This window comes from Trichosurus vulpecula, chromosome 2 (assembly GCF_011100635.1).
Source record: "Trichosurus vulpecula isolate mTriVul1 chromosome 2, mTriVul1.pri, whole genome shotgun sequence".
Lineage (NCBI taxonomy): Eukaryota > Metazoa > Chordata > Mammalia > Diprotodontia > Phalangeridae > Trichosurus > Trichosurus vulpecula.
Window position 1 is genome coordinate 286782401 of NC_050574.1, and position 18923 is coordinate 286801323.

An 18923-nucleotide genomic window follows, 5' to 3' on the forward strand; every position below is an offset into this window, starting at 1 on the left:
TTGTTTTTAAAACTTTGAGTTCCACATTCTTTTGGGACCTCTGTTGCCATTTGGGTTAGTCTATTTTTTAAGGTGTTATTTTTTCCATTTTTTTGGTCTCCTTTAGCAAGCTGTTGACTTGTTTTTCATGATTTTCTTGTGTCACTATGATTTTTCTTCCCAATTTTTCCTCTACTTCTCTTACTTGATTTTCAAAATCCTTTTTGAGTTCTTCCATGGCCTGTGACCAATTCATATTTTTCTTGAAGGCTTTTGATGTAGGAGCTTTGACTTTGTTATCTTCTTCTGGTTGTATATTTTGATCTTTCTTGTCGCCAAAGTAAAATTCTAGTCTGATTTTTCCCCCTGCTGTTTGTTCATTTCCCCAGCCAATTACTTGACTTTTTAGCTCTTTGTCAAGGTAAGACTCTGTTTACAGTGGTGATGGTGGGGGGGGGGGGTACCATCCCAAGCTTCAGGGGTTTTGTGCAGCTGTTTTCAGAGATACTTCTAGGGATCTGTAAATTTTTGGCTCTTCCAAGGTGGTATGATCAAAGGAGATGTTTTACTCCTCTCCTGGCTTGTGCTCTGGTCTGTGAATGACCCCAAGCACTCTTTTATGCCTTGGAACTGTGAGGAGGGTTCCCTCTTCATTGCCACCACAAGCTCAGCCAAGCCAGTGCTCCTCCTCACCCCTGGATTGCCACCCAGGACTGCTACACAGATATAAGCATGGGAAAAGCAAGAAAATCCTGCCTCAGCAGCAGCAAAGAGATCCATGAAATTCCACTCTGATCAACTGCTTGATTCCCCCACCATCTGTTGGCTGAGAGTTCCAGAAGCAGCATTCCTACTGACCTTTTAAGTTGTCTTTGGTGTTTTGGGGTTGAGAAGTCTGAAAACCACCACCGCTGCTAGTGATTCAGTCCCCTGAGACCTGCTCTGGCCTGGACTGTGCTCTTCTCTCAGACTGGTGCAATAGACATTTCTTGTTGACCTTCCAGGTTGTCTTGGTCTGGAAATTTGTTTCACTCTGTCATTTTTTGGGTTCTGCTCTAGAGTTTGTTTAGAGTCATTTTTATAGGTATTTGAAGGGGTTTGGGAGAGAGCTCAAACAAATCCCTACTTTTACTCCACCATCTAGCTCATTGATCATTTTGATTAACTTTGAATAGGATGAATTCAAACACATGAACTGATTTCATAGAATTTATTATTTGTATTAATTGGGACATAGCTATGACATCTTCCCTATGTGAAGGTTCTCTCCAATTCTAAGACATGCTTTAAATGTAATATCATACCGATGACTCATGTTAATTAATCAATTGCATTTATTGATGATTTAAATGAGTCTTAAGTAGGCTTCCTCAACTCCACAAAAGTATTGATATTAGAGCTAGAAGTCAGAATCTTCCTATGCAAGCTTTCGGACGAGGAGATTAAGAGTCTTTCATTTTGTTTTGTTTTGAACAGCCAAAATACATCATCGAAGCAATCAGGTTTTGTTGCTGAGAGATATATACCTAATAAATACTGGAATGTGGGCTAGATGGATGGAAAACACTGGCCTAGACTCCTTAGCTTACCTTATTCTTGCTTAAATTTATTTGAAGCTCAACCAGAAAGGACCTTGTAAATAGCTAAATCCCAGTCTATTATCTTCAATGGAAGGCTTTCATCTCTATCCAGATAAAGGGATCAAAAAGGAAAGACCCAGACTTAGCCTTGGGGTATTCCTCCTGGCTTTTCCTAGCTAGATGTAGTGACTATGACTAAAGAGTTATGAGGCCAACCTCAGAGGAAGATTTTAGCTACTATACTCTAGCAGACTGAAGATGAGATGGCTTGGATGTCCCTGAAGAGATTTTCTCAGAAGATAATGGCAGGGTGTGATGCCCAGCAGAAATCATGTATCCTGAAGCTACCAGAACATGGCATATGGGAGAACAGCAGGGAAAATAGACTCCAACAGAGATATATGCAGATATTCCAAGGACAGAAAGACAATGAGCCAACGAAGATTACATTAAAGAAGTCACTATGAAGCTAGTGGAGATTAGGTAGCCAGCATTGCACCTAACAGAGACACTTTGCCCAGGAAGGAACATTCTCAGTGAGAACAGAGCATTGAAACCACAAGAGTACGTCAGGGAAGAAGTATCAGAGGTGAGTTATCCCTCCATGTACATTCCCCACATATGGACACCTCATGCTCACCCTTCCCACTGGTGGCATATGTATTAATGGGAAAGTGTATTCTAGGTTTATGGAAAGGATTTTCTATTAAGAATCTTATTACATCATTGAATGCCTTTGCTTTTTGTCCTCTGGCTGACTAGAGAAAAAGTAATAAATTGATAGGGACTTATGAGATACTATTTTGAATGTATGTAGGCGTGTGAAATACTTTAAACCAAGGGTGGCTATTCTAGGGGCCTACACTTGTGAAAGGGGTTCACCAGCTGTTCAACTCTGATCCAGTGTTTAGGACTGAAAGAAAGTTTAGATGATCAGGGAAAAAAATCGTTTACATGAGCTTGGAGATCAGCAAGTTTGTAATGACCACCATGTCTAGCCAAATTCAGATTTGCTCCCCCCACTTAAAAAAAAGCCAAATATCTTTTTTTGCTTTGGCTCTTAGAAATATACTTGGTAAGGTCCCAAAAGATTTGTGCATTTGACACAGACTGATAGCTAAAATAATTTTGCATGTTCATAAATAAGCTAGTCCAATCTTCATATTTTATAATGAGGAGACTGTGGCACAGAAAAATTTCCCAAAGAGAAACTATAGGATATAAAATATATCCAACAGGTTATATATTGTCTGTGGTTTTGGGTGTTTTTTGTTTGTTTCTTTGTTTGGTTTTCATTGTTCAATCTTTGGCATTCTGGTATAGAATAAAAAACAATTAATTACCCTCAAATGATTTTGATTACATAAAGTTGAAAAGCTTTTTCATCCACAAAACCAATGTAGCTCAGAAAAGAGACAGGGGGAAAAACTGCATCAAGTAAGATCTATTAATGTTGATATCCAAGATTTGTAAATAACATAAATATAGAAGAGCAAGAGACATTCTGCAATGGATAAATGGTCAGCATATGAACAAACTTCTCAAAAAAATCACAAACTATTGACAACCATGTGAAAGATTGCTCTCAATCATTAAAAGAGAAATGCAAATCAAAATAACTCTGAGGTTTCACATATTTGAAAATTCACAAAGATCACAAAAGATAGAGAAAATCAAGTGTTGTAAGGGCTACAAGAAGAGGCACAGTGATGGAGCCATTTGATGGAGCTGTGAATTAATCCAATCCTTTGGGAAAGCAATATGTAGTTATGTTAAAGAAAAAAAAGAAAACTATCCATGCCCTTAGAGACATTGCTACTTGGCAAATCACTGAGAGAAGTCAAACCCAGAAAGAAAGGTCCAAGATACATCAAAATATTCATAATATCTTTTTTTTGGAGAGTAAAAAACTAGAAACAAAGTATACGTCTGTTGATTGAAGTATAGTTAAATTGTGGCACATGAATGTAAAGGAATATTATACTCCATTAGAAATGATGAATATGAAGATGTCACATGGAAAGATATATAATATGTAATATTATAAACACACCAAAATCAGAATAGTTAAGTACACAAACTTTACTACAGTAGAAATGGAAAGCCCCCGCCCCTCCCCCCAGAATATGAAAGCAGTACAATTATAATGTCAAAGATCATGCACATTGAAGGGGTGAAAAAATGTAATTTCCTCCCGTCATTGTAAAGGACTGGGATTATAGGTGTAGAATTGTGTGTATACTGTCTGACTCAGTTGATGTATTGGTTGGTTTTGTTGAATTGCTTTTGTTTTTCCCTTTCTTTTTTATCCTATATTGCAAGGGATGGCTTTTGGAGAGGAGAAGGATCAGGGATATATTTGGAAATGGAGGTGATGGAAAAAGAAAGGATATCTATACATGTCTCTGTCTGTCTCTCTCTCTCCCTTCTGTCCTTCCTTCCTTTCTTCCTTTCTTCCTCCCTCCCTTCCTTCTTTCCTTCCTTCTTTTCTTTTTCTTCCTCTCTTTCTTCTTTTCTTCCTTCCTTTTTTCTTCCTTCCTTCCTTCTTTCCTTCCTTCCTCCTTCCTTCCTTCCTTCCTTTCTTCCTTTCTTTCTTCCTTTCTTCCTTTTTTCCTTCCTTCTTTCCTTCCTTCCTTCTTTTCTTTCTGTCTGTCTGTCTCCCTGTCTCTATCTCTCTTTCTCCTTACCAGAGGTCAAGATTCATGTTTAATGAGACAGAATTCATCTTCCTCTCCTACAGGTATCACAGAAGGATGGTTTTTATTCTTCCTAGGCCATGTGGTTCAATAAAAAAGCATTCTTTAAATGCTTACTTGGCCCTGTGCCAAACTTCTGGGGAGCAAAAGAAAGGTAAAAACTATTCCTGCCCTTGAGGAGCTCACATTCTAATGGGAGAGACAACATGTGAATAGTTAGATACATTGTAAGATACTTATAGAGTATCTGGGAAATAATCTTAGAGGGGAAGGTACTAGTAGCTGGGTTATTCCACCCTTTGGACCCAGAAAAAGAACCTTGAACTGCTGAAAAAAGCAATATACAGCAATCCCAGTTGTATTACCAAGGACCATCTCTTAAGCTTGGTTTCATGAAAAATAATAATGCAGCTATATATGAATTTAGATTGGCAAGTTGCCAGTCAACAGGAATACCTGGCACCTAAGCAACTTTGAGATCAGTTGGCACAAATGTAAACTCCAGTGCACAGAAAAGAAAATGTATTTGTTTGAAATCTCTCTGATTTGTGGCTTTTCTTGGTGGCTGCAGCAGACATCTGCTTTTATTTTCCAGCCAGACATGTAAAAGGGGAATAAAGGATTTTGCAGGCTCTGGCAAAAAACAGTCCAGATTATTGGTGTCCTTGCTTTGATCAGCCTTTTGTTGTATCTCCAATGGATTTCATAAACTATTACTGAGATCAAAACAGCTATGGTTCCTGTGTTCTGCCTGAGTACTTTCTGCCTGAGTAATTCTGCTGCAACTTTTATAGGTCAGGTCTATGGCACATTTCTCTAAGATGCATATAATACAATTCTTATGACACTCTTCATGAAAAACTTGTTGAAGGTTGAGGCTTTAGAAGAGAAAGGTGGATGTTGAAAAGTGAACATCTGACAAAGAAGAGGGTGTTTGAGAATAGGATTTTTATTTCTGGACAATGGCTTAAAATGTGTCAGTGTGAAGCCACTAGCTAATTATAGGGTATCTAATGAAAGCTGATAAAAAATATACTTACCCAGACACTTGCAAATATAATCAAAAAGGCTCCAAATTGAAAACGAAGAAAGGAGAAAGATTTTCTAAGACACACCTAGGTGGAACAGTGTATAGAATGCTGAGCCTGAAGTCAGAAAGACTATTTTTCCTGAGTTCAAATCTGGCCTCAGACATTTGCTAGTTGTGGGCAAGTCACTTAAACCTGTTTGCCTCAGTTTCCTTATCTGTAAAATGAGCTGGAGAAGGAAATGGTGAACTATTTCAGTATCTTTGCCAAGAAAACTCCAAATGGGGTCGTGAACACTTGGACGTGACTGAAAACAACTAAACAGCAACAACAAAAATTTTCTAAGTCAGAATTCATTTGCAGGGTGGCAAATTTGACTTCATAGAAATTACATAGATTTGGTGGGATAGAACTTAAGATTAAAAGACGAACTTGGAAAGGTATGAATTACCTAAGAGGAACAGAATAGATAAATGAGGTTATACAATAAAGCAGTATATGAAAAAGGTTTAATAGTGAGGAATTTAGGTAATGTGAAGGAGGCACAGTGGTGAGTATCAATAGGAGAAACAAAAGATATTTTGTGATATTTCAGTGAGAGGATCTGACAAGACCCCTTGCCAAAAAAGCAGGACAGACAACAAATTGATTACTTCTTTCTTGCACACTTACCTACTTTAGAGATGCCCAATCTGGGAATTTGTTTTGCTTAACTATTTGTTATAAGAGTTTTGTTAATTTTTTTTTCCAATGAAGGAGGGCGAGAAAATGAATGCTTGTTAATTGAAAAAAAATTAAAATAACTTCTTTACTTGCCTTTATTATTAGCAAGTAAAAGAATCAGGATTTGGACCTACATCATCAGTCTCCAAATCCAGTGCTCTTTCCCTTGTGTCATCCTGCCTCCATTTGGAATTGGTCATATGACCATGACTAAAGAACAGTCTTTAATTGGGCAAAATCAAATTGGAAGGATTCCTCTGGTGAAGTGTCCCAGAGCACTATACTCCTCCTTCTACCTACTAAATCTATTTTTTTTCCTGGGGGGAAAAATGCAGTTGATAGCCTAGCACAAAGCCTTGTACATTATAGGTTCTCAACAAATATGTGTTGATTGACTGAACAAATAAGACAGTCTGTTAGCTACAGACAAATTCACTATGGCAACAATCTAGTAATTTGTTTTAGTATTTACTCTGAACATTTGAAGCAATAACTTCACACGATGAATCACAGTTTCAGTAAATAAGAGAGTACATAGGAATCTAGGTTTTTGCTCTACCAGGTTCCAGTAAACATACATAAGATGCTGCCATTTTCACAACTGAACTACTTATATACCTTACGCAGTTAAGTGCTTTCTCTTTTCCTATAATGTAAAAAAAAAAAATTTACATAGAATAATTTGTTTCTTTTCATTAGTGACAATTAACTATTAAACCCCCATGCCCAAATTCTCTATTCCTATTTACCTTTGACATGTTCTTTATGAGGATTCTTACATCTGATCAGTCAGTCAATAAGCATTTATTAAGTGCCTACCATATGCTAGGTACTGTGTTAAGCACAGAAAAGCCAGTCCCTACCCTCAGGTCTCTTACTATGAAGTTGTGTTGGTAACCAAAAATGGGCTCCTTAGCACTTAGTCAACAAGTGCCCTTGACTAGTTTGGCTTTTTCCCCTGAACTGAATGCTGTTTGTATGTTGGATTGGAGTAAGCTTGTCGGCCCCTTCACCTTGCTTCCCTTGCTTAAGCTGATCGAAAGAACCTGTGCTTTCCTGGTCAACCCCTTCACCTTGCTTAAGCAGATTGAAAGAACCTGTGCTTTCCCCAGCATACCTTACACCCCCCGCAGAAGCAGGATGGTTAAAAACAGCTTCCGTTGGAGCCAGAGGCTGCTGCAGCTACAGCTACAGCCGAAGCTGAAGCAGGAGCTGCCGGTAGCAGAGCTGACCTACGGGAGGAAGCTGAACAAGGACTTGAGGCCAGTGGGTAATCTTTTTACGATAGAGGGGAAGCATGTATATGATTTTGCTGTACACCATCATGCTTCTCTGTGGCCTCCTGGTTACTCTTGTGTGGCATACTTATTGGGCCTGGAAGCTTTTGCTCAATATGTCAAAATGGGGATGCTGGTTCATGGGTTGGTTACTGTGGAGCCTAAATATATGCTTTGATTCTTCTGCCTCTTATCTGATATCCAGTGGTTCCGAACCTTTCGGACGTATATATGATCCTCTTTGAGATTATAAACTCTGCCCTCCTAATACAGAAGTCAGTGTTATGTAGTGTATAATCAAGTTCTGTTAGTAACTAGTTCGAACTTGATCAAATTACTTTAACCCTCTGACCCTCGGTTTCTTTTTTTTTTTTATCAGAAAAATAAGCAGATTGTACTATATGATTTCCAAGTTTACTTCTAACTCTCAAAGTCTAAGAATCCAAACTTTGTTTCTTCACATTCATTAAAAACAAACAAAAAACTCAAAACACCTTACCAGTCTATTTCCCACCATCAAGATAAATTTCACCTTCATAAACAGCATGGGAATATATGCCTGTTTCATGTTTCATTCACCTTGATGATGTACTTCAATTCATATTCTCCTACAATTGGCTTTAAGCAGTCCTAAGATTTCCATGCTACCTCCTTATCTATAGAAATAGCTCCCAACCTAGTCTCTGATATATATCTATATGTATATATAGATATATATGTATATATACACATATGTGTGTATACCTATATATACACATATACATATATACACATGTATGTGCGCGCGCCTTTCTTGGAAGGTTCATAGCAATCCATAATCATACTTGAAATCCCTAGAGTTTGGTCACAATGCTAAGCAATTTCTTCAGAGTAATGAATTCTCAAAGTGTCTATGAATCCACCTCTAGAATAATTTTTCTTCCCAGTGTCCCTCAGAAATGACTCCCCAGCTCCATATTTTCAAGATAATTCCCATTGTAATTTGACAGGTCCATATGGGTTATAAATATGTATATGTCCCCTTAAAGCTTAAGTTCCTGGAAGACAAGGGGCATAGGTCTATTCTGAAAGGTTTCTAGCTTTTCATGAACACTTTCTAAATATTTCATTCCCAAGAGGAAACTGTCACCAACACTCTGATTACTGTTATGTCTCTCTCTGTGTGATTTTCTAGCTTACAGGCAGAATGGCCACTTGGAAGATTTAAACATTCAAAAAAAAAAAAAACCAACAGTTTGATATCCTTTTCTCCTCATCTATAACCAAATTCACTGCTCTTTTCAGCAAATTGACTGAACTGGCTGTTTGTTTGTTTGTTTTTACCACACACACAGTCAGTGGTCAAAATGTTTTGAGTGCTCATTATGTACCCCTCTGAACAAACATCAGAATCAAATAGAAAGGACAGAACATGCACACATGGAAAGGGCAGGAGGACAGAAACAAAGATAAATGAATGACTAGTAGCAGCTGTACAAGGTTGTAGAGAGTACACTCTTATCCAAGATTCTAGTAACCCAGACTTCATTAACTAGCATTGCTACACATTTATTGTGTACTGGATATTCTTGAGTTTGAGGTTCTTTAAGATCTAGAAGTGCCTCTGGAGTCACCAAAGGACCCTGTTCATTAGGGTGACAGATTTAAATGTATTTTAATTCACTGGAATTTTGCCATCCAAACATGTTGTACTTAGGACTGTAACTGAATTTTAAAAGTAGGATTCTCTGATTTAATTTTTGGTTTGGACCTATGATTTCATCAAGAGAGAGAATTCCCAGGGAAGAAACTTCCTTTACCAATGCAGATCAACAGTTTCTCTACAGGTTACATAAGGTGTTCTAAAACTCTTTGAGCATTTTAAATCTATTAAACTAATAAAATTTTAGTTATTTAACATTTAAACTATTAAAGGTTAAAACTACACTGACTTTTTGGGAGACCCCGAATATGTACTTGTAGTTTCCACTGGCCACCCCTCATTGTTGGAATGAGTTTCTTCTCTACCTTACCTCAAAGAATTCTTCTTTTCCTTTTAAGACACAGATAGAGAACTATCTTCTTCATGACCTTTTCTCATTCCCTTCCCCTCATTGTTAGTGACTTCCTTCCCTAACTTCTTGTTCTTCAGTCATTTTTCAATCTTGTCTGAATCTTCATGACCCCATTTGGTGTTTTCTTGGCAAAGATATTGGAGTGGTTTGCCATTTCTTTCTCCAGCTCATTTTATAGATGAGGAAACTGAAGCAAACAGGGTTAAGTGACTTGAGGAGGGTCACATAGTTAGTAAGTGTCTGAAGCCAGATTTGAATTCAGGAAAATGAGTCTTCCAGACTTCAAGCCTGGTACTCTATCTACTATGCCACCTAATCTCTGTATATATTTCTGTATATATTCTGTATTTATTTCCATGTATACTTTTTATATCTACCATTTGAATACATGCTCCTTGGGAGCAAAGATGTTTCATTCTTTGTACTGCTATCTGATCATCTAACAGAGTACCTAGAATGAAGCTAGCATTTAGTAAATTTGTGCCGAATTATTGGTTGAGACTTAGAGTCTTAGAGAATTGCTGAGAGCTCTGAGAAGTTAAGTGACTTGTCTAGAGACACACAGCCCACATTTTTCCAAGGTATGACTTAAACCTAGGTCTTCCTGACTGAGGATAGGCAGACAGAATATTTGAAGGGCCTCAAGTTTCCATACTCTGATCATGCAAATAACAGTTTGCTTGTATACATAAATGCTGAAGTAGAATGATTAGGGTGAGGTGAGATTAAGATCCAGTGAGAGCAATTCTTTCATTAATCAACAAGCTTTTATGAAGAATACCTGCTTGTGCCAAGTACTGGGCTAAGCACAAGGAAGATAAGCAGAATGACTGAAACAATCCCTTATAATTTGGGAAGGTTCCATGCAAGAAATGACTCTCGAGCAGAGTTTTAAAAGATTGGGGATTGGGAAGAGAGGTCAGATATGTGGTTTGACAGAAAAAAGGGAAGAAGCCATCTCAAGACAAGGAGTTCATTTATGTCTATTGAAAACTTACTCTTCCTGCTCTTCAGGGAGCTTACTTTAACAAAAGGAGCTCATCTTTCAAAAAAAACATGTTTGTGTTCCATTGACAGAGATACTAGTACTGTCTTTGATAATCCTCAGCTTTTGTCCCTATGGCTGAATGAGAGCAGGGCATGAAATGGGGTCCATCTCATTGATGCTTTGTCTAGATGTCTCTGCCACATAATGAGACCTCAGAAACACCGATTGTGCCACTTGGGTGGTGGTGAGTCAGCCCCCAAAGATTTCCAGGGATGGAGTGCTTTGATCCCATATCCAACTGATTATGGTCAAATAAACTTGGTCTAAATTCTTGGAGATATTTAGCTACAATTATTTTTTTTTTAATTTCCCCCTCCTGCCCAGGTCAAAGAATTCCCAACCTCTTTTTGTGGAGGCCCTTGCTGTGACTGCATTGGCTTTCTATACCTGGTCATGGTTCAGAAAAATGCCTCTTTTGCTTGCCAACACCACCATGCATGCTGGGCAGTGCCAAACTCTGGGCCACAGGGGGAGCTCACTTTGCCTGATCAGCATTAGACTTTATGTTGAGGCTGAGAGAGGGAAAATATGTGTATTGTCAGCATCTACCAAATCAAGGAGAATGTAGGGTTTGTTAGCAACAGGAGCTTCTGGATTACAACAGTGAATGTACCCTAGTGTGGCACTCAGAACATCTGCTGTACTTCATGGGAACCAAACAACTCATATTTCACATGCAAAAAACACTCAGGTATGTCAACTACATAAGCTTTGTGTCCCACACGAAATCCGGTATTCGATTTGGAAATGGCTTTTTCTTTGGAAGCTTTAATGAATAGATCTATATTTCAGAAGCAAAATCTTGGTATAGCATTCTTCCACAAATATGATACTTCCAGAACAATTTCCTATTGCCAAGTCAACATATTAGCTTATTGTATTTTGTTAGAGTTGGATATATTTTATATATTTACATATATTAGTATATATATGTATTTTAAATTATCTTTGTTTATGTTGTAGTCATTTCCCTATAATTAAAATAACTAGCACTTATATAGCACTGTAGTACTTTAAGTTTAGGAAGCACCTTACTTATTTTATTTTATTCTCATAGCAGCCCTCTGAGGTAGGTGCTAGGTCTCCAAAATCCTGAACATGTTTCAAATGATAGTTCTGGAGATTTCTAGGATATTTCTAGAAATAGCCTAATGACATTTCCATTTTCTGACAGATTCTCTCAGTGAAATACCACTTCCGTCATATATTTTGTCCCTTAGAAACTTTGTCTGGTATCCAGAAATTATGGTCTTTTACCTGGCTTAGTGTGTGGAGGCAGTCTAACTCAGTCTAGGATGACCTAACTTCAGTTAATAGATACTCTTAATGACTCTTGAAATATTTTTAAAAATCTTTTTTCATCACTATAACAAACCCACCTCACCTTCACATCTCAGAGGAATCTCACTCTTGAAACAAACAAATATAGTAAAGCAAGTTAAATCAATACTTTCGTTATATTTGATCTGTATCTCAATTCCATTGCCTTTTTGCCTAGAGGTGAGAGATATTTTTCAGAGTCAGTCTTTTGAAGTCATGATTGATTGCTATTTTGGTCAGAGTTTTGAGTTCTTTCTTTCATTTTTAAATGATGTAATATTTTATAGTTTCCCCAATTACATGTAAAAACAATTTTTAACATTCATTTTTTAAAATTTTGAATTCTAAATTCTCTTCCTTTCCTCTCTTCCTCATTGAAAAGGCAAGCAATTTTATATAGGAGGTTATACATGTATAGTCATAAAAAACATATTCCACGTTAGTCATGTTGTGGAAGAAAACACAGACAAAAAAACTCAAGAAAAATAAAGAAAGTAAAGAAAAAGTATGCTTCTATCTCCATTCAGACTCCATTAGTTCTTTCTCAGGAGATGGATAGCATTTTTTAAAAAATAGTTTTGGAATTGTCTTGGATTATTGTATTGCTGAGAATAGCTAAGTCATTCACAATATTGCTGTTACTACGTGCAATGTTCTCCTTTTCTGTTCATTTCATTTCGGATCAGTTCATGTAAGTCTTTCCAGGTTTTTCTGAGAGCATCCTGATCATCATTTCTGAGTTCTTTCAAAGTCATTTTCATGTAGTAATCTCTGACTTATAATTGTAGTCATTTCTGGTTCTGCACATTTTATTCTGCATCACTTCATACATGTCTTTCCATATTTCTTTGAATCTGTCACATTCCCCACTTATTTATGATGAATATGACAGATTCAAAAAACTTCCATTATATTTACGCAACAATCAATAAACATTTTTAAAATGCCTACCATGTACCAGGCATTATGCTGAGTTATAGGGGATACAAAAAAAGGTAAAAGACAGTCTCTGATATCAAGGGACTCATTTTCTAGCACTATCAGTTCAGTCATTCCCCAAGCCCCAGTCGTTGGGAATATATTTTGTTCCAGTTTTGGGCTATAACAAAAAATGTTCTTATAAATATTCTTGTACACATGGACCTTTTCTTTCTGTCTTTGATCTCCTTACTTACATGCCTAATACTAATATTTCTAGGTCAAAAGGTAGGTAGAGAGGTGTAGAGTATTTTGAGGATAGTTTGTAAATGGTTTCTAGAATCTTTGAACCCATTCACAACTCTATCAACAATGCACTAATATACTTGGCCTATCACAACACATCCAGTGTTTGTCATTTTCCTTTTTTTTTGGTCATCCTTGCTAATTTGATGGATGTGAGGTAGAGTCTTAAAGTTGTTTGAATTTGCATTTCTCTCATTATTAGGTTAGACATATATTCGTATAGTTGTTAGCTTATATATCTTCATTTGAAAACTTTCTGTTCATGTCCTTGATCACTTATCTATTGGGGAATGGTCTTATTATTTTTATATTTTTATCAGTCCTTTATATGTCTAGGATATTAGAACTTAATCTGAGAAATATGCTGTGAAGATCTATTATGAGTCGTTCCCTTCTAATTCTGATTGAACCAATACAGTCTATTTAATTTTAAGCTCATTTATCTCCCTTGTTTAATAATTTCCCCCTTAATCATAATTGTGAAAGGCATTGTCTTAATTTGTTCTCTATTTTTAAAAACAGTGTACCTTTCTTATTTGGATCATGTGTCCATTTGGAGTTTATTGTGGGAGGTAGCATAAGATGTTGGTCTAAATCTAAATTTTTCTAGACTGCTTCCAGGTTTTCCCAGAGTTTTTTCCATACAAAGACTTTTATAGTTATATTTATATAAGTCCCGAGGATGTCTTGGTAGGTCATCTCCCAGATATTATATACATTCATTGGTTATTCTAAATAAAATTTCTTTTTCTAACTTCTTTTCCTATATTTGGTTGTATATATATATAACAAACTAATCATTTTGTGTGTTTTTTTATGTCCTGCTACTTCAATGAAATTATTAAATATTTCCATTTATTTTTCACAGAATCTCTAGGGTTCACCATATCATATCATCTGAAAAAGAAACCATCCTTTTCTCTTTGATTGCATTTATTCGCTCAATTTTCTTTTCTTTCTTATTGCTACTACAACTATGCTGAATGTTAGTGCTTTATCCCTGATATTACTAGAGAGGGCTTTATTGTTTCTCTATTATAGTTAATGCTTGCTCTTGGTTTTTGAGAGACTAATAATTAACTCTAGAGCCTCAATGAGGTATAAGTGCTTTTTTTCTGATTAAATAAAATAATCAGAAGGGATTGTGAACAGGGTCTATACACCACCTGGAATTAATCAAAGCCCTATTGTGGGGGAGAGACTGAGTTATGCCCTAAGCACTTCATATAAAAGGGAGAAGCCATTTCAGGATAAGTGAAGATGTGATTCAGAGCCTGGATTTAAAAGGTTGGAGCAAGCATGGCACAAAGGAAGGACTGAGTGGTGGCAGAAAAGGGAGACAAGGAGGATAATCTTTGGCTCTACAGGTATCACAGAAATGAGGATCCCAGCTGAGAGAAGTTCCAAGAAATCATTCTGCTCCTTCCGCAGCTTCTGATTCTGGTATGTGACTAACCACAGATACCATAACTTGCTATTTTATTGTCTAAAGGTTTCTAGTAAACTGAATTTTGCCTCAGCCATAAAAAGGCCAGGGGTTAAAACTAGAGATAGATATAAATAAAAGGCTAGGCAGAGAATTTTTCATCTAAAATAAATTTTATGATGCTGTAGAAAAAGAAAACAAGATGAGCTTAGTTTGCATCATTTGAATCTGTATAATTGTAGAAACATTTTTATTTTTGTCTTTAAAAAAAATTTTTAGTTAAGTCTATGGCTTTAGTTCTTGCACTAGGACTTTGTGCCCTGAGCCCGGGTGCTGCTGCCTCCTGCACATGTGATAGGGTGGCTAGGTCTAAGCACCCACTCTAGCCCCTAGGTGGGAAGACTGTTATACTGAGGCTAAATTCTCTGTGCTATATTCAGGAATCCGTGACTCTGTAGTCCCAGAATAAGAGGCTGCTTGGGGAGCCTTGCTTTCTTGCAAGCCTTGGGCTAGAGCTGAGAGATAAGCATTGTCGACTGTCTCAGTCCATCTCAGCTTCTGTCCCTTTCGTGAGGCTTCTCCCCAGCCCATCTCTGTTCCTATTGGCTTTATCTACTTCCTTGTATAATTACCCAAGTGAGATATGGGGCTTCAGCTCACAGACTCTGTCTTAGATAACACTCATTTTAGGCTGGTCTCTTAAGTCATCTCCAGACCCTAATTGAACTGCAATTGTTTGTTTTCCTACATAGTCAACTATCCAGAAGTCTTTAGCTTCTGACTTCATGCCTCTACCACCCTCAGGAGCTGGAACTGGTTTTAGGCTAGTCTCCAAGATGGCCTTTCCAAAATGCCATTGGCCTAGTTTCCTTATGCTGTCAATTACTGGGAGGCTTAAACCTCCTGGAACAGCCTGTCTCTTTTGTACCATTCTGTTGGAGGTGCAGTTGTAATGGTAGCACTTTCTTGGCTCAAGTTCAATTTTGAGATGAAAGGAAGAACTTATAAGTCATTGAACATTTGACAAAGAAGGTTTACTTTGCCCTAACACAACAAGGACATGGAGTAAGGATCCAATGACACTTAGCTTTTTCTTTGGTAGACGCAGTTACCCCTGACTCCTCATGAACATGCATCTGGACAGTAAGTCATCAGGGTATGGTGACTCATGTGGTCTTGGTTAGAGTGGCTTGGATTTTTATGTGCTCAGATGACCAGGAAGCTGTGTCAGGGAAGCTGGGGCCCATCAGGTCCCAGGGGCAGCTTTTCTTGTTTTTTTTTTTCTTTTAGATAAAGCCTCCCCATGTATATGGGAGGAAAGAAGCTGGGTCGAGTAAATACTAGTCCTGTAACACATCCTTAATGTGATGTAGTAGCTCACTGGAGTTTTTATTTGTTTGTTTGTTTTGGTTTTTTTAGGCTCTATTTCACTTGGCCTTCTTCAAGTCAAATCAATAAGCTTTTATCAAGTACTTTAGTCAGGTATTGTGCTGAGCTCAGGGAATACAAAAACAAGCAAAAAGAGGCATTCTCTACCTCTCTGACTTTGTAATGCTTGCCTCTGCTTACTTTGTAATGGGGAAAGACAACACATAAAAAGGAGGTGAAATACGAAAGGGGATGGTACTCGTGCAAAACAAGGAGAAGAGTGAAGGAGTGAGCATGACTAGCTTTGGCACTTCATCAAGATGGTGGTTAGGGATAGAGGAAGACTTAACAATCAGAGAAGGCCATTGCAGGAGCACAGAGATTTTCCAGGGCAAGAAGGCCACAAGGGATAGAGCTGTCTTCCAAGGTGAGAAGCGGCCAGGGAATGGTAGAAAAGCTCAAAGAATCAGGAGTTGAACCAGGAGAAGATTGGGGTTTGCCTAAAACCATTCATTAAGCCATCTTAATCAGAATTCCTTTAAAAACTTTTTCAAGAAGAGCATAAGTAACTGTTACATTGAAACGGTCATCCAAACACCCACTTTATGTAATTCTCTTTTGATTAATATAAGCCACACTTTTCAAACAGTTTTCTAGAATTTTGAAATGGAATAGAACTTAATGATTTTTTGGCTCACTCTTATTTTATAGATGCAGAAACTAAGGCCTAAGTAGAAAAAAAAATCTGTTTTCCAAAAGTCACACAATATAGATAGTGGAAGAGCTGTGATTATAACTCGGGTCTTTTGCTTCTAGCCTAGTATCCTTTCCATTCTGCCATTCTGTCTTCCCTAGTGGAACATTCTCCTTTGGGGAGAAAGAATTTTTATTCTGGATTCTTACAATTGAGAATATGTGCCTTTAGAAGCCATCGTTATAATACTGCATGGGATACCTATGTTTATAGGATTCTCCATACTCCTACATCACTACTTTTATATAGTTATTCAGATGGTGGAATAAAACATGACGTCATTTTGACTCCCTGTTTGCCCTAAACTCTGCTACCTGATATCACCCTGCTGACAGTGAAGAATGGAATGCTAAAGTCAAAAAATGTATAGGTACAGATGGTCCTGTCAAGAAGACATAATCAAAGCCTCAAAGGCCTTCCCCTTTTTTGTGCTCTTCTGGGCTCTACCCTTCAGACTTGGAACACCTGGCATCAATTCTACCTCCTCAGCTTGCTAACTATGTGATGCTGAGTAAGTCATGTAAGTTCCCCAGGTGTTGGTTATTTGATCTTTAAAATAGGGGTAATACCTATGATACCTGCCTCACAGGGTTTTTCTGATGAGAATCACAAATATTAATGCATTGTAGTATTCCAATAATGCTGTTGCTGATAATGATGCTATCTTAGTTTAGAGGAAAATGCAGCAACCTTCTCACCACCCCAGTCCACTTTAAGATGAAATAAGTGGACTATCTTGCTACCCTTGTTTCACGTCGTGATAGTCTTTCATTCTTATTCCAGCAGACTCTTTTGTTCATTTAATTAAAAATATTTTAAATACTTTTTGCTGATGTCTTCTGTTTTTATATCTACTATATTTCCCAATTTATCCTTATTTTCTTTCCAGAGAGCAAACCTTTATAACAAAGATTAAAAAGGGAGGAAAACAGTTCAGCAAAACTATCAAAAAAGTGTTCCACATCTAAAACCTTTGCAAAGCAGCTTAGAAAAGTATATTTTCATATCTCTTTCTTGGGGCTAAACTTGGTCATAAAATTTCAAAGTATTCACATTTGACTGTCTTGTGGTTCTTTCTATTTACATTGCTGCAGTCAATATACCTACACAGACACACACATATAAGATATACATACATATACATAAGCTATATGCATACATACCTATATATACACACACAAGAGATATATGTGTATATATATGTGTATATGTATACATACACACACATTTTATCCTGGTCTTGTTTATTTTATTTTAATTAATTTTTAGTTTTCAACATTCACTTCTAAAATTTTTTTTTTCTTATGAATCACCATTTCCTTTATTTGTACAAAACAGTGAATAATCATACCCTGGCTAGGAAAAAAATGGTGGTTTAGGGTTTAAACAAGTCCTTCTGTCCTGAAGCATCTATTTTGAAGGCTTGGGACTAGCAGCTTTAGCCCCAGAATCTTTAGGTTTGGACTCGGCGGCCTTGGGGTCAGTAGGCTTACCAGCCTTGGAATCACTGGGCTTTGGGGCCTTAGAATCACACTTAGCTACCTTGGGACCGGTCTTGGAGGCCTTAGCGTCAGATTTGGTGGCCTTGGGGCCAGATTTAGTAGCCTTGGGATCAGACTTACTAACCTTGGCGGCAGACTTGGCGGCCTTGGGGTCAGTGGTTCTGGCAATCTTAGAGTCAGGCTTTGTGATCCTGGAGCCTGGACGTTTGATGCCGACCCTAGGACCTGGACGCTTGCTGGCCATCTTGTGGCCAGCATGCCAGGCACTGGCCTTGGGGATCTTGGGCCTGAGGAGCTTGGCCTTGCAGGCCTTGGTGCTCAGGGCCTTGATGGCCTCTGCTCTGCCCTTGATGGCTTTGGCATTGTTGGCCTGCATCTTCTTCAGCCCCTTCTTGTTGTGTTTCTTGGCAAAGTGCATGTTTCTCAGAAACTTGGGGTCAACCCCTTTCAAAGACTCTTATCTCTGTGACCTAGGCTTCTTGATGCCATTTCTGTGCCATTTTCTTGATTGGTTGTGAGTGGTATGGTTCTTAGACTTAGCCATTTTTACACCGCAGCCTGTGCTAACAGGTGCTCCACCGACTGGAAGACGCCAAAGCGAGAGAGCCACTTCTAAAATATTTTGAGCTCTAAATTTTCTCTTTCTCCCTCCTCTCCCTCCCCTCCCCCAAGACAGCATGTAATCTGATATAGGCTCTACATATACATTCATATTAAACACATTTTGCGTATTTTATTTTGCATCCATTCTTTATTTGAATAAATCTTTCCATACTTTTATTTTCATCATATTCATTGTTTCATACACCATAGTAATTTTCCATTGTATTTGTGTACCACAACTTGTTTAATCGTTCCCCAATGTGTATCTTCTGCCCACTTTCAGATTTGAGGAGTACACCAGATTTAGAGTTTATGTAATTGGTTTGGGGATTATGGCTTTT

The 18923-nt window shown here is 37.7% G+C and overlaps 1 pseudogene; it reads right to left on the minus strand.

The window, feature by feature from the left end:
- Positions 1-17887: 17887 nt before the first annotated feature.
- Positions 17888-18541, minus strand: LOC118839974 (annotated as a pseudogene).
- Positions 18542-18923: the final 382 nt, after the last annotated feature.